The sequence below is a fragment of the Leopardus geoffroyi genome, chromosome C1, assembly GCF_018350155.1.
Source record: "Leopardus geoffroyi isolate Oge1 chromosome C1, O.geoffroyi_Oge1_pat1.0, whole genome shotgun sequence".
Lineage (NCBI taxonomy): Eukaryota > Metazoa > Chordata > Mammalia > Carnivora > Felidae > Leopardus > Leopardus geoffroyi.
The window spans coordinates 76,762,654-76,776,867 of record NC_059328.1 but is presented as its reverse complement, the minus strand read 5'-3'; positions in this window follow the sequence as shown (position 1 = coordinate 76,776,867).

The following is a 14,214-nucleotide window of genomic DNA, read 5'->3' as shown; positions in this document are numbered from 1 at the left end:
CAGTAGAGCGGCCATAGGATGAGTTGAGGTCACTATGACGTTAGGCAACATGTCTGTGATGAAGAGCATTGCAAGATTAATGAGTACTGAAGATTCCTTTGGAATTCCTTAGTCTTCTCCTTGGCGGAGAGGTTCATGCTTCACAAGCACTTAGGAACAGACCATCATACTTCATTCTGGCTACCAACTGCTGAAAGCTCTACGTTATTTAATGAAAAGTTTGAAAAATATTTTATTGTCCTGAAGGCAGGTTTATAGCACAGGGATCATCTTTCTGGTCTGAACCTACTCCTGTAGATCATACATGTGTAGGAGACTCTTTGAATATGGGCATTTTCAGATAAAGCCTGGATTGTTAGTTAGGTACCATTGTGGTTGCTTTTTAGTAAGGGAAATTGGATCCAATTTTCAATGAGAAGTGGTTTGGCTCTCCATATCCTCAGGGAGGGATTAGCAGCAAGAAGTTACGGAAGAGAGCTATTGGTTCCAATATTAGTAGGATTCAGATTATTTGGAAGTTACAATGGAGTAGGAATCAAACATTTTTGCAGAAGCAGAAGGCTAGTTTTTGGTCAGTTATGTACCTATGCATCATAATTTCATAAACCTTGGTCCCAAAGATGTCTAGTAAAACAAATGAGTTCACATCCTAAAAAAGTCTGCAATCTTCACATTTAGGGGCACCAGAAAAAATGGGAGTTAATAGGATCATCTGGTTTTCCATCTCTCCTGGGCCAGTGCCTAAATGTGGGAGCATAGAACAGCTGAAGATAAATGATGAGAGCTGGTCTAGAACTATTTTCCTAGACCTTACATTTTAAAACCAGCTAATCCTAATCATGTACCGTGTTCCCATTGACGAACAAAAATAACTACCATATATAATGATGTTCTTGTGTGAGAGGGGGAAAGACTGGAGGTTTATGCTGCCCCTTTAGAAAAATTCCCCCTTTTCTGTCTCCTCTGTAGGAAGTGTCAGAGGTAAAATGAGATGACCAGCCCTAGGAGGTCACCCCAATTTAGTCAATGCTAGCGGATTAGTATTAGCTAACTAGGGGACAGATTTGCTATTTAATCTAGACTGAAGAAAGCAGAGAGGAAAAAGGGCCAAGAATGCCATGGACTTGAGAAGCCCCCCAAACAGTGATCTCAGAGAAAGGAGCAGAAGGTTGGTCGCTGAGTTCTACAATTACTTTTACCCAGAGGGAATGTAGGTTTTTTTTTTTTTTTTTTAATGTTTGTTTATCTTTGAAAGAGAGAGAGCACAAGCAGGGGAGGGGCAGAGAGAGAGAGGGAAACACAGAATCCAAAGCAGGCTCCAGGCTCTGAGCTGTCAGCACAGAGCCCGACATGGGGCTTGAACCCATGAACCATGGGATCATGACCTGAGCCGAAGTCGGATGCTAAACCAACTGAGCCACCCAGGGTGGCCTGAGTGAATGTAGGTTTTAACAGCAGTATTAGCCATATAGGAAGCTTTGGGCTGTAGGGTAGAGAGGTCCCAGTCACATCTCTTGGGGTAGCAGAAGTTTTGCTTTTGGGAGGATCCAGTTGCTTGAAAGCCTTATTTTTTTGAACAAGGTATGAAAAAATAGGGAAAAATATATCCATCTCAAGGTTGCATGAAAGGCACAATTTAAGTAATGTCCTTTGCAATTCTACTCCATCTGAGGAAGTTGCTTGCTACTCCCCTTCATTCTTAAGGCCTTCTTTAGGTGTTCTTGTTTTTCTGGCTTTCTGCACTACAAGATGGAGCCTGATGGACGATAAATACACTGCACTGGAGATGAATTTCAAATGTGGAGTCTATGAGCAAATCTGAAATTTAGCCAAGTATCTTCTCCTTTTCCTACTTTTTATTCCTTATAATTTCCAAGAAACTTCCTGCTAGCAGACTTCTCAGACAGTGACAAACTGAATCCTCATTAAAACAAAGAAAGGTTAAGGGGAAAAAATAACCTATTTAAAATGAGGTAACTCACCAGTCTTTCAGCTGTAAATTGACAATCGGATTTATATAAATCCATAATTGTATCTCTTTTACCTGCAGTTAGGCTAGTTAATGATGAAAAAAAAAGTATACAGCTGATTGTGTAGCTTTAATGAGGATTCTTTTTACAGAGTTAAAAAAATCCACCAAATTAAATTCTGCCAATTTACTCCATTGCAAATTGAGCACCACCCTGTGAGCAGGGGGAAAAAAAAAGAAAAAGAAAAAAAGAAAAGAAAAAAAATCATCAAGTAGCTTAAATCAGTTACAGCTAAATGTGTAAGTCAGCATGTGCTTTAGCCTTTAGTCATGAAGAATATATTAGATTTTAAAAATAAATGGCTTTCTGCTGAGTCTTCATTGCAATGGCTTTCTGACTTTTAATTAAATTTTTAGTACTTGTGGATGCTTCCTCATGTACTCTGGCCACAGAGCTCGAATTGCCTCCATCATTAAGTGGAGTGGAAAACCAAATTGGAGATTATTAAGCTTGTTCATTTCTTTGTTATCGGTAGCTGGTGACTCTCTCCTTTTTACTTGTTAAATAAGGATGGAGCTTTCTACCAGGATATTTTCCAAGAATGAAATAAGCTCTCGTAAACAGAGCATGATTAGCCCTAATTCGGGAGCTTGTTAAATGTTCCTCATTATACATTTCTGGTCTGTTTCATCAGTGTTAAATGAACTTAATGTAAATTAATAAAAACAGGTTTGCATTATTTGTAACAGGATTGAGAGTAAAGAAGAAAACTGTAAGCAACACTAAACTCAGCAACTAATGTTGAAGTTTGCACTTTCTCTGCTGCCCTTTCTGTTCTATGGAATTGAATAAACTGTTCCAAAGTTTTAATATTTAATCTTTTGGAATGGAGCATTACAGTTTAGGTCTTATATTAGAGACTTTAATTGCTAATTTGGTGCTTTTCTGCAAGTCTTGTTTTTGTTCCTTTTGAACTCCCCAGAAATGAAGAGATTTAGGAGAATAATGTATTGTATGAACCAATCCCAACAAAGGAATTTGAATTTTTATACCAACAAGGTTAAGAACAACATAGTTTTGGCTATAGAACCTAATAGTTGGTTGGTTTTAAATTCTTGTTTTGATTTATAAAAATGAGTGCATTGCAGATGCTTCAAGGCAAATGTGTAATGTAAAATTCACATTGTTTTAAACAGTGACACTTCTCAAAATACAAGCCTGCTTGTCCTAATTAAGGAGAGAAGCCAAACTAAAAAGACTTAAACATGCATGGAAGGTCAAAAAGCTAAGGGCCAGTAATCTAAATGATAACATGATTTATCTCTAAGATGTGGAATTAGATGCCTATAAGCAAGTAAGAATAATTGGGGAGCCCAGCATTTACAATTTTGGGACCTTCATTAACTCAAATAGGATGTGCCTAAATTGCAAACACCTTTAGATGATGATGTCAGGAAGACGAGGCTACAGTGTTTTCAAATTTATGGTTATTGTTGGGACTAGTGGGACATCTGTATTTGGGGTCATGGTTATTTGTTAACTCCAAAAATATTGTAAATGTGCAAAAGAACTGAACTAGTATTTAAAATTTTTGAAACCAAGTTAAAACTTGAAAATCATGAGAAAAGTGTATCATGGAGGAGTTCTCTGGAACTTTTTACTGAAAATTTTGTTGTTTCTCTGACTAACAGTGGATGTTAACTATTTGTTTAACATTAGTGGAAACACATGTAGCAAAATCTTTATTTTCATTAGAATTCTCAGAGAACGTCTTGTTCACCGTCCAGAATAATGCAAACACAAAGTATATGCCACCAATACCACCCATGGCAGTTAGAACTAATTGTTCACAGAATGCATTTCTGCTCAACTTGGATTGGCCCCAGAATCCTTCTTAACACAATAACCCAGGCAGCTCCTACCAATATATTACAGTTGTTATGTAATGAGGTTTATTTATTTATTTATTTATTTTTTTTGCCATCCCTATTCTAATTGGTGAAATTTTGGATTACTTAGAGTAAGCTAGAAAATCTCTTTAACTTTGTGGCTGAAACATTTCAGAACATTTTTGGCCTTAGAGGATGGTGAACACATTTTAATCTTCATGTCGTGACTCATTTTAATCTTCGCTCCTTGAAGAACTTGTCGTAATTCATTGCCAACATTATGAAAATTAATTTTATTTTCATAATTACATATGCATAAAGTACAGCAGATTGGATGGAAATCGTACTGAACTGAGGATATTTACTAGAAAATTTCTCTTCCTCCTTCCCTCTTCCCTTCCTTTTTTCCTTCTTTTCTAACAAATCTTTGATCCCTTGGGATTTGGTCAAATAACCGAGAAATAATTTAAGTTTTCCAAAGCATGGCTTGGAGGAAAAGCAGACAGTAGGCCTTCTGAAATGACCAGTGTTAAAATGTTGTCAATCTGGCTTTGTCACAGGACTCTCCACTGTGAACCTCAGCCTCATTCTGCTTTGCTGCTCTGTTTATATTTTGCCCTAATTCAGCTCTAACTGTATCCTCTGGTATTTCCATGCTCACATTCTTGTTATGAGTGAGCTTCTGTCCTGGGTCCGTTTACTGGATTAAGATACACGTAGCCCTCTCCTGCCTTAATCCCCACCTAAAGCGTTAACAATCCATTCTGGTTAGTTGACAGCTTTTATTTGCACAACTCTATTTAATAGTTTGCTGGGTTTTTAGTCAATATATTTAGTGAATGAAAACTTACCCTTGTTGGTGTGTACTAAAGACCACCAGTATTTCCGTGTGTCTGTGAGTGTGTGATGATCCCACAGAAAAATTCAGGCATTTCTGAAAAACTTCAGAGAATCCAATTTTTACCTTATTATAAAGAAATGTAGGGGCGCCTGGGTGGCTCAGTCAGTTGAGCATCTGACTTTGGCTCAGGTCATGATCTCATGGCTCGTGGGTTTGAGCCCCACATTGGGCTCTGTGCTGACAGCTTGGAGCCTGAAGCCTGCTTCAGATTCTGTGTCTCCCTCTCTCTCTGACCTCCCCTGCTCTCATTCTGTCTCTCTCAAAAATAACTAAACATTAAAAAAAAAATGCAAAGGTTTGACATGAGGCCTGCATGTGGACTTAATGTGGTAACAATAAGTGGCTCTAGATTATAAAAAAAAAAAAAAAAAATTCAGAAATACACAAAAGTGACAGTATTTTAAAATATGAGGAAGAAGAAAGGAATCATAGGTCTATAAAATAATAGTGATGATGATATTATAGAAAATATTAATTGAACACATACTATGTGATAGGCAATATTGCAAGAGCGTTATATGCATTAACTCATTTCATAACCACAACTACCTTATGGGGTAGCTACTCTTATCCCCATTTGATGAAAAAAGACACTGTATCATAAAGACAGAAAATGAGTTGGTCAGTGTAAACAGATAGCAAATGTCACAGCTGGGAATTGAGTCCAGGGAGTCTGACTCTAGAGCCCACATTTGGTTTGGTTGCTTTTCCCAAAGCTTAGTGCTGTGTTTTCCTCTTAGTATTCTTGAACTTAACATAAGAAAGGAGCTATGTAGGTATAGTTACCACATCATAAGTCAAGCTCTTGGCAGAAATAACAATGCTAGAGAATAGAGGAAAAATAGAGGCTTCTGGAGGCAGATAGAACATGGGAATGCCAAAGGACATTCATTTTTATCAGTACAAAGGTGCTAACCTCCAGGAAGTCAGAGTGAAACCGGAATCAGAAAAGTGTTGCTGAATTTCAGACTTAGGATAAAACTGGACCTAATGTAGGATTATTCTTTGTTACCAACTTCCCTTATTGCCTCTGGTATTGGGGGAAGAAATGAGATAATCATGTTCACAGGCATCAAAGGAGGTGAGTAACCAAAGCTTAGAGTTGGTATGAATAAAGCAGGGGCAAATCAAGGTGGGGAGCTGGGTCAAAATCTACCATCTAGTTAGGCAGGCATTGTGGAAGAAGTAGAACAAAGGAAACTAGAAAGTGCATGTAGGTATTCCAAGTAACATTGCATGGTGGGGATAATGGGGGTGGGGGGCCTGGGGCAGGGGTCTGGACATTGGTTACCACACCAGTCATCTGGCAAAACTGATGGTGGTATACTCTGGACAAGCCAGTTGTCATTGTGTTTTGGATGGATTCTAAGAAGTTACCTTTTGGAAAGAAATTACTGTGCTTTTCATACTTAGCATCTAATTTGTTTGAGGTCTTACGCAGAATCCTAAAATGAACACAGTCATCCTTGTTGGTAGGTTAAAAAAATTACCGACAATCATGTTTTCCTTTGACCCGACTCATCCTTCCTAATATTAGCAATGCTGATTTATTTAGTTGAGAGTCACCTGGACAAGTGCTGTGAGCCCTCTAGTTAATTTTTGTTAAAATTCTCTCTTTTCTGCCGTGTTTGAGGCAGGTACTGAAAGGGCCCAGGTAGGTGCTACTTTACACAAGTAGAGCATCATCTCTGCCAGGCATTGTTCTGCCTCTTGGTCCTTTATCAGATGAATGTACACAATGTATTAGACCCTATACATATGACACCAACACTTGAAGAAACTCGATGGGGGAAATCTGTAATTGTGACTTCTGACAGCTCTAGTTTATTTCAGGGGGAAAAAAGAAAAGCAAAGGAGGGAACATTACTTATTCATATAATCTTGAGGAAATCTTAACAGGTGGTGAGATCTCTTTCTAGAATCCTATGTAATCTCATCAGTCAAAAGTAATTCTTGGGCTATTTAGCCCAAGTAAGGATGGCCACACAGGCTGCTCCGATGGACTTCTTTGGGAAGGCTCTTAGACGACTTTTGAGTGATTTTTCATTTATGTTTGCCAACTTCATAGATTTTTCCCAGAATAAAATACAAAAAAGCAGAAGGAAACCCTGAATATATTTAAAAATGATGTCTATTTCTGCACAAACTTGGCAGAGAGGAGTTTTCTCAGAAACAGTTGAGTTCATGGCATCACTCTGACAGGGCAAAACCATTGCCTTCCCCCATCCTGAACAAAACCATTTGCCTTCATTGAGCAAAACCATTTGCCTTCCCCCATCCTGCCCTTCCTTCAGTTTGCCTCTGCAAAAACAGTCCATGGATAAATAAACTGGCAAAATTGGGAAACCAGGTGATCACAGCAAAATGATATAATAGTAACAGCTACAATTTATTAAATAACCAATCTATGGCAGGTGCTTCACTGGTACCATCTCTTTGAATTTTGATGGCAGCCCTGTGAGATAAGTGTTGACCCTGTTAGTTGGGATGAGAAAACCAAGACTTAGAAAAGTCAAGTGACCTGCTAAGATCATCCAACTATTCAGAGGTGCAGCTGGGGTTCAGGAACAGGTCTGCTGGATTGTAAGGCCAGTTCTTTCAACACCATACCTGCCATGCTGCTTCCCTATGGTACCTGCTTTTTAAAATTTTGCGTCCCCTAACTTCCGCCAGAAACAAAGGAACAGCCGTTGCCATGTTACCAAGTTAAATACTGTGAGGGGCCAGGCAGCCTCACCTGGATATTTCTGATCACTGTGTGAGAACTAATGCTTTGGGTACAAGCTTGGGAAAAAAAAAAAAAAAAAAAAAAAAAAAAAGAGGCTTCCCCAGGCAGGCAGGTGGGTTGGCTAGCTGGGATTAAGGCATGGGGACTCTTTGCTGAGCAAGGTGCTCCTTCCTGTCAGAACACATTTCCGTAGAGCCCCGCAAGCTGGTAGCACCTCCTCTTGCTTCTGCCTCCTAGTGGGCTGTCTGAGGGAGGCTATACATATGTATTAAGTTATTAAGCGGTGGTATGGGTTCTCACAAGTTCAAACACAAAGCATGCTGTGTCTCTGCTCCAGCATCTCCAGGAGGGCCTGGATTAATAGAAATGCAAATAGAGCATCTGCACAAGGCCATATGATTAGAGCCTCCCCCTCACACCTCAAAGTCAAGAGCAGAAAAACACTGCATGTGAAACACAACAAAAAATGGTGATATAATATGCAAAGTCTGTTACCCGTTTCAACAGCAGTCAGCAAAACATTTCTTCTCACACCACTCACAACAATTTCTGCCCCAACTTTATTATGTAAGCTCATGTTTTTCATCGGCATAAACTTGCTATTGGTGTGTTAGAGTCCCTACTGACTCCTTTATTGCCTGAGATTCTGCACACTGCTGCTGGCCCGCTCTAGAAAGAGGCTCTTAAAAAGAGAAGTGCGGCCTTCATTTCTATCTCTGCTCTCTTCATCTCTTTAGGGTAGAAATGCAAGGGTCAAAGAAGCACTCAGCCCAGAGTTTATTTTTCAGTTTTCAGAGAGGGCCAGGAATCCAAACTTTCCAGCCTTGGTCTGGTGTGAGTCACAGCTTCCACAAGTTGGTTAAGGCTGTAGGGCCAAGTCATAGGTCTTGTCTCCATTTGAGCCCAGTAGCCTTCCTCTCTTCTGTGGCTGCAGTTTTAATTCTGTACACTGACAAAGACCATATACCAGCTCCTAGCCCCAGTGGTGTTCCATAGGTTTATGCGATGATTTAATTGCATGAGAGAATTGCATGACTAAGAGGAAAAAAAAAAAAAAAAGTCTGCTCGCCTCTCTGGGCATGCTGTGGGCAGGAGGGGATCCATGTGAAGGAGTGTGGATGATTTAGTGCAGTCATCCCTCCTGGAGAAACTGCTCGAAGTCCACATGCAACTGGCCCTTATTATTTTTTTAAAATACTTATTTTTGAGAGAGACAGAGCACAAATGGGGGAGGGGCAGAGAGAGAGAGAGGGATACAGAATCCAAAGCAGGCTCCAGGCTCCAGGCTGTCAGCACAGAGTCCAAAGCAGGGCTCAAACCCACAAACTGAGAAACCATGAGCTGAGCCAAAGTCTGACACTTAACTGGTCGAGCCACCCAGGCGTCCTGCAACTGGCCCTTCTTGGTCTCTTCTTTCTTCTCTTTCCTGCCTCAGAGTTAGAGGGGACAGTGATGTGGCTGAGAATGAGTCATGTCTAAGGATGGACTGTGAGGTGATACCAAGCCAAGATAGTTGGTATTTTATAGATCCAGGCAGCTTTATGAGTTGAGTGACTGCTGAGCTGTTGGAGAGTTGATGGACTCATCAAAAGGATGCTTGTATTTTTCCTTGTATTTCTAGAGATGTTATTCATTAGGGGCAATTGCCTACAAATTGTTGCAATAGATTTTCTGAGCTTATTCATATAAAGCATTCCATCTACCTCCTTATTCACTTACTGTCCCTGCCCCAACACTGTTCCCTATCTCTTCCCTGGACCACTGCCATCATTTTAGGGCCACTGGGCTCTTTCCTGCTGCCATTCAATTCAAACATACACACTTCTTCCAGATTCATCGTTCAAAAACACAAGTCTGATTAAGTAACTTCTCAGCTAAACACCTTCGGTGATTTCCCATTGCCTAATAAATAAAATGCAGTCTTCTAATTCTGGCCTTTAAAGCTCTCTAGGCTGTGGCCCCCAGCTGCATTTTTCAACATTTTAAACTGCCTGTATTCCATTCATATCATGCTATTTTCCTTTCTCTGTAAACACCTTCACACCATTCACCTCACTGAAAATGAAGCTCCTCTCCTGGTCCATACCCACTCATGGATCTATCCTTCAGGACATATTTGTTTTTATGTTTATCTCTTTTGAGAAAGACTGCAAGTGAGTACACTGGGGAGGGGCAGAGAACCTTCAGGAAGTATCTTAACTGTTACCTTCTGTTGGAAGCCTACCAAATACATCCCATGACTACATATCACACTTCGTCCCTCTTTTTGGCCAACATCCCACTTTCCCCTATACTTGAGGCAATGCTGGTCACTTGGGTAGGCATGCAGTAGATAGTTGTTGAACAAATGAATAAATGCTGAGTGAATGTGCATCTCTGTCTTATCTACCCCTAGAGTTTGTGAGATTCCTGAGGAGGCAACAGTGTGAGGTAGCAGAAAGAAACAGGGTTTTAGGCTAGAGAGGACTGGTCCCGAGGCTCTTCGTGGCCATTTATTAACTGAGGGACTGTGGGCAAGCTACCTAACTTCTTTGTGCCTCACCTGTATTGATGCCTGTTGAATGTGTGAACTTTGGTTGTGCATTTTTTTGTTCATATGCATATTCTTTAATCCCTGGAAGTGTTGAAAAGCAAAGTATTGCCTGTCTCACAGATAGAAAACATTCTCCTCACATATAAATCATGGCGTGAACTGACATCATAATACACACCACAGACCTAGTAAGATTTCACTTGAAAAATAATGAGGCAGGGAAGTATTACATGATCACTAGCATCTCTCTCTTTGACAACTAACTCTGAACAATAGAAACTATATTCTTGCTTGTAAAGACTATACGTTATGATAGTTTAACTAATTTGGGCACCCAGTAATAGAAATGACAGTGCTGCTAATCCAAGTGTCTATGGTGAAGAATTTCTTGGAAAAAGAAAAAAAAAAGGAGGGAAAACTTCCCACGGTGATTTCTTGCATCTGCAATCCTAAATCTAATTTAGTATTAGTGCTCCTGACAGGAAAAGAAATTTCAGGACAGTTACTCACATTTCTGAAGGTTTTATTTGGTTTAACCTCAGAAATAACTGTACTGATGGTGCTGAGTGCTCTCAGATGCAGGTTTTTTTCTCCGAAATACTGGACTCCTGAGTTTCTTCTCTTCCTAAAATTAGGTCTGAGATGCTGTCGGAGCTTCCTGATGAGTGGCTTTAACTACCATGTGATGTTAAAACATAAAAAAGTAATCCCTTGCCCACTTAGTAAGGTGTTTTTTTTGTGAGCACATAAGAAACCAGGAGACCTCACTGACCACACCATAGATTTTAATGTGATGGACAATGGACCTCGTTGGAGCCTCATGTCCTTGTCGTCATGCATTTCTCCTGTGAGCCAGGACTCTCTTTGTTCCACAGCCACTGAATTATGGGGAGAGTTCCATCCATGTCCTAGATACTCTGGGGGAGTCATTTTCATGTTATTTATAGTACTGTCTCCCTTTTCTTGATATTTGTCCTTTTCTTACAAAACTTCCCTCTGGCCTCTTGTTGAACTACAGTAGTGAACATAAAACTCCTTTTTCTGTTGGCCATGAGATAAATAACCGAACAAGAAATAGTTAATCTTATCATGAACACGACAGGTATAATACTGCTTTATGTCATAGCTCTGGCAGGAGGAGTTCTAGTTTTGGTATAGGATGTAATTTAACACAAGGCAAAGTTTTTATTTTTTTCCTTGTCTGATATAATCCCACAGAACTTTGAAAATCACTAACATTAATATAGTTCTTGACATATCTATAAAGTATTTCTCACAAAATTTAAAAAATTTAATAGAGTATCCTTGTGAACTTGGATGTTATTTTTATTTTTCTGATGATGAAACTGTGGGGAGGTACGATTTTGTGATTTGTGAGAAATCCATATTTGGTCATTCAGATGACGAAAATATATTTCCCATATATATTTGTTATTTGTCCATAGTTCTTGGCTCACAGCTCCCCAAACCCTTGCAATTTCCTAAGTGTGGCAAGTAATGAAGGTGTCTTTTGTTACATTAATGACGGTGACTTTTCGACACTGCCCAACACTGGGGGCTGGTTGCCAGGAGGATCAACTCTGTGATTAAAGAGTTGAAACTTGGAGGTCTAATCCCATCTCTGGGGAGGGGAGAGAGGCTGGAGGTTGAATCCACCAATGGTCAATGGCTTTGTCAGTCATGACGGTGCAATGAAGTCACCATAAAAACCCAAAAGAACTAGGTTCGAAGGGATTCTGGGTTGGTGAATACATGGAGATTGGGGAGAATTGCACACTTGGAGAGGGCATGGATGCTCCACACCCTTTCCCCATACTCTATCTCTTCATCTGGCTGTTGGTTCAAATCCTTTATTGTATCCTTTAGTAAACTGGTAAATGTGTTTCCCTGAGGTCTGTGAGCTGCTTTAACAAATTAAAAGAACCTAAGGAGGAGGCTCTCAGAACTTCCCATCTATAGCAGGTAGATTAGAAACACAGGTAATAGTTTAGGGCTTGCAACTGGCCTCTGAGGTAGGGGAGAGGAGCAGTCTTGTAGGACTGAGTCCTTAACCTGTGGAATCTGATATTATCTCTAGGATACTATCTCCAGGTAGTGTCAGAACTGAGTTGAATTCTTAGACGCCCTGCTGATGTCTGAGAATTGTGTTGTATGGGACGACCTCCCTCCCCCTGACTGTGGAACTGGGTGTAGGAGGTCTTGACAAGTTGAGTAATAGAAACCATAGAGCACCTTGTAATGATTCCAGTTCTGCCAGCAGTGGTTTTCAGAGACACCAGGACTTGGAACTCCACCCATAGACAAGTGAGAATCCAGGCCGGTAGACATGTCTGGTACCTGGCATGAAGGTTCCAGATCATAAAGTTTAGGGAGATTTGAGGCAGGAATGAAACCCAAGTGAAAGCCAAGCATGCTGTCTAGTAGAAGTGTTGTTCTGAAGGGACAAGAGGGGGAGGCATATCCAGGGAGGAAGTGACAGGACAGAACATACACCAGCACATCAGGCCTCTAGGTGCAGATTATAGAGACAGAGTTGGACCTTCGCAGGAATCTGAGTCGTTGAAAAAGAGCTGTAGCTGTTTTGTATGGGACATTTGTGGCCTTGGCCATGAGCAGGGAGGAGTGGGCTAGGATGTCAGATCATGACTTTGGCAATGTTAAGTTTTAAGAATGACAACACCCAGAAGATACAGCACATCAAGTGAAGAAACATTTGAACATGTACTTAGTGTTAAAAATAGAAATAGCCTTGCATCTAAGAATTTCCTAAGCCATCCTTTTCTTCTTACTTTCCTTTCTCCTTGCTTGACTTCCTCATCTCTCTGTATCCTCCCTCCTTCTCTCCTCATCTTCCTTTATTTAGTTTCTCATAGTGCAACTAGTTGACTTTGCTAAAGACTGTGAGGCTCTTAGGATGCAAATGTGACTGAGAGAAACATTTACAAATTTTTTGTCGATGTGGAAAACTATGTGCCTATCTTTAAGTTATTTTTGTCTAAAATGTTTTAACTTTTCAAGTAGGTGAATCCATGGGTTGGAAATAAAAATGATTTTTAGATGTTTATATTGAATGCCTATGACTCTGAGTGTGTGTGTGTGTGTGTGTTGTGTGCACACACAAAGAAATATAATGCTTACTGTTTGGAGTATTTAAAAGGAGTACCCATACTTTGAAGTCATAAATTAACTTTTATTTTTTATTTTAAATTTATTTATTTTGAGAGACTGAGAAAGCGAGCTGGGGGGGGGGGCAGAGAGAGAGGGATAGAGAAAAATACCAAGTAGGTTCCGTGCTGTCAGCACAGAGCCTAATGTGGGACTCGAACTTATGAACCATGAGATCATGACCCCGACCTGAGCTGAAACCAAGAGTTGGACGCTCAACTGACTTGAGTTACCCAGGTGCCCCCAAAGTCATAACTTAACTTGTAGTATCTTTATATTTTTTATGTAGTTCATTCCATTTATGTAAATACAGCAGTCAGTATTTTTGCTGAATTACTATCTTTTTTTTTTTTTCCAACTAACTCTAAGCTTCCCATAAATCTCTGGTCCTGACAATAATTTATATTTCATTATTTAATTTTTTTTAAAGTTTATTTATATTGAAACAGCGTGAGCGGGGGAGGGTAGAGAGAAAGGGAGAATTCCAAACAGGCTCTATATGGTCAGTGTGCAGAGCCCAACATTGGGCTTGAGCTCCCGAAAGCGTGAGATCATGACCTGAGCCAAAATCAAGAGTTGCATGCTTAACCACCTGAGCCACTAGGTGCTTCTATATTTCATTATTTTAAAATCTTCTTCCCATATGATTTAAAATAACCCTTTATTAGTCTTTACCTTGCTTTCACTTGTTGGGTAGGTACTTAAAGCAAGTATGAAGATAGAATAGGTGGGTTAAGGTAACTGAGTAATTTATAGAATCCTAAACCCTTTGCTATGGAAGCAAAAGTATTTAGAGCTTGAAAAATGGGGATGGTCTTTCTTTGTGGATAACAGTTAGTCTGGGTAGCAACACACACTTTTCATGATCTTTTTCCTTTGTAGACACGTGACTATACAAAAACTGTGTTGTTTAGGAAGAGCATGGAGTAGTTGATCAAAATACACAAGTTTACTCTAGGGCTATAGCTATTCATGTTCCTTTCTTTTCAGAGAATCTATGCATTAAGTCCCAATGCATTAAGCTTTGA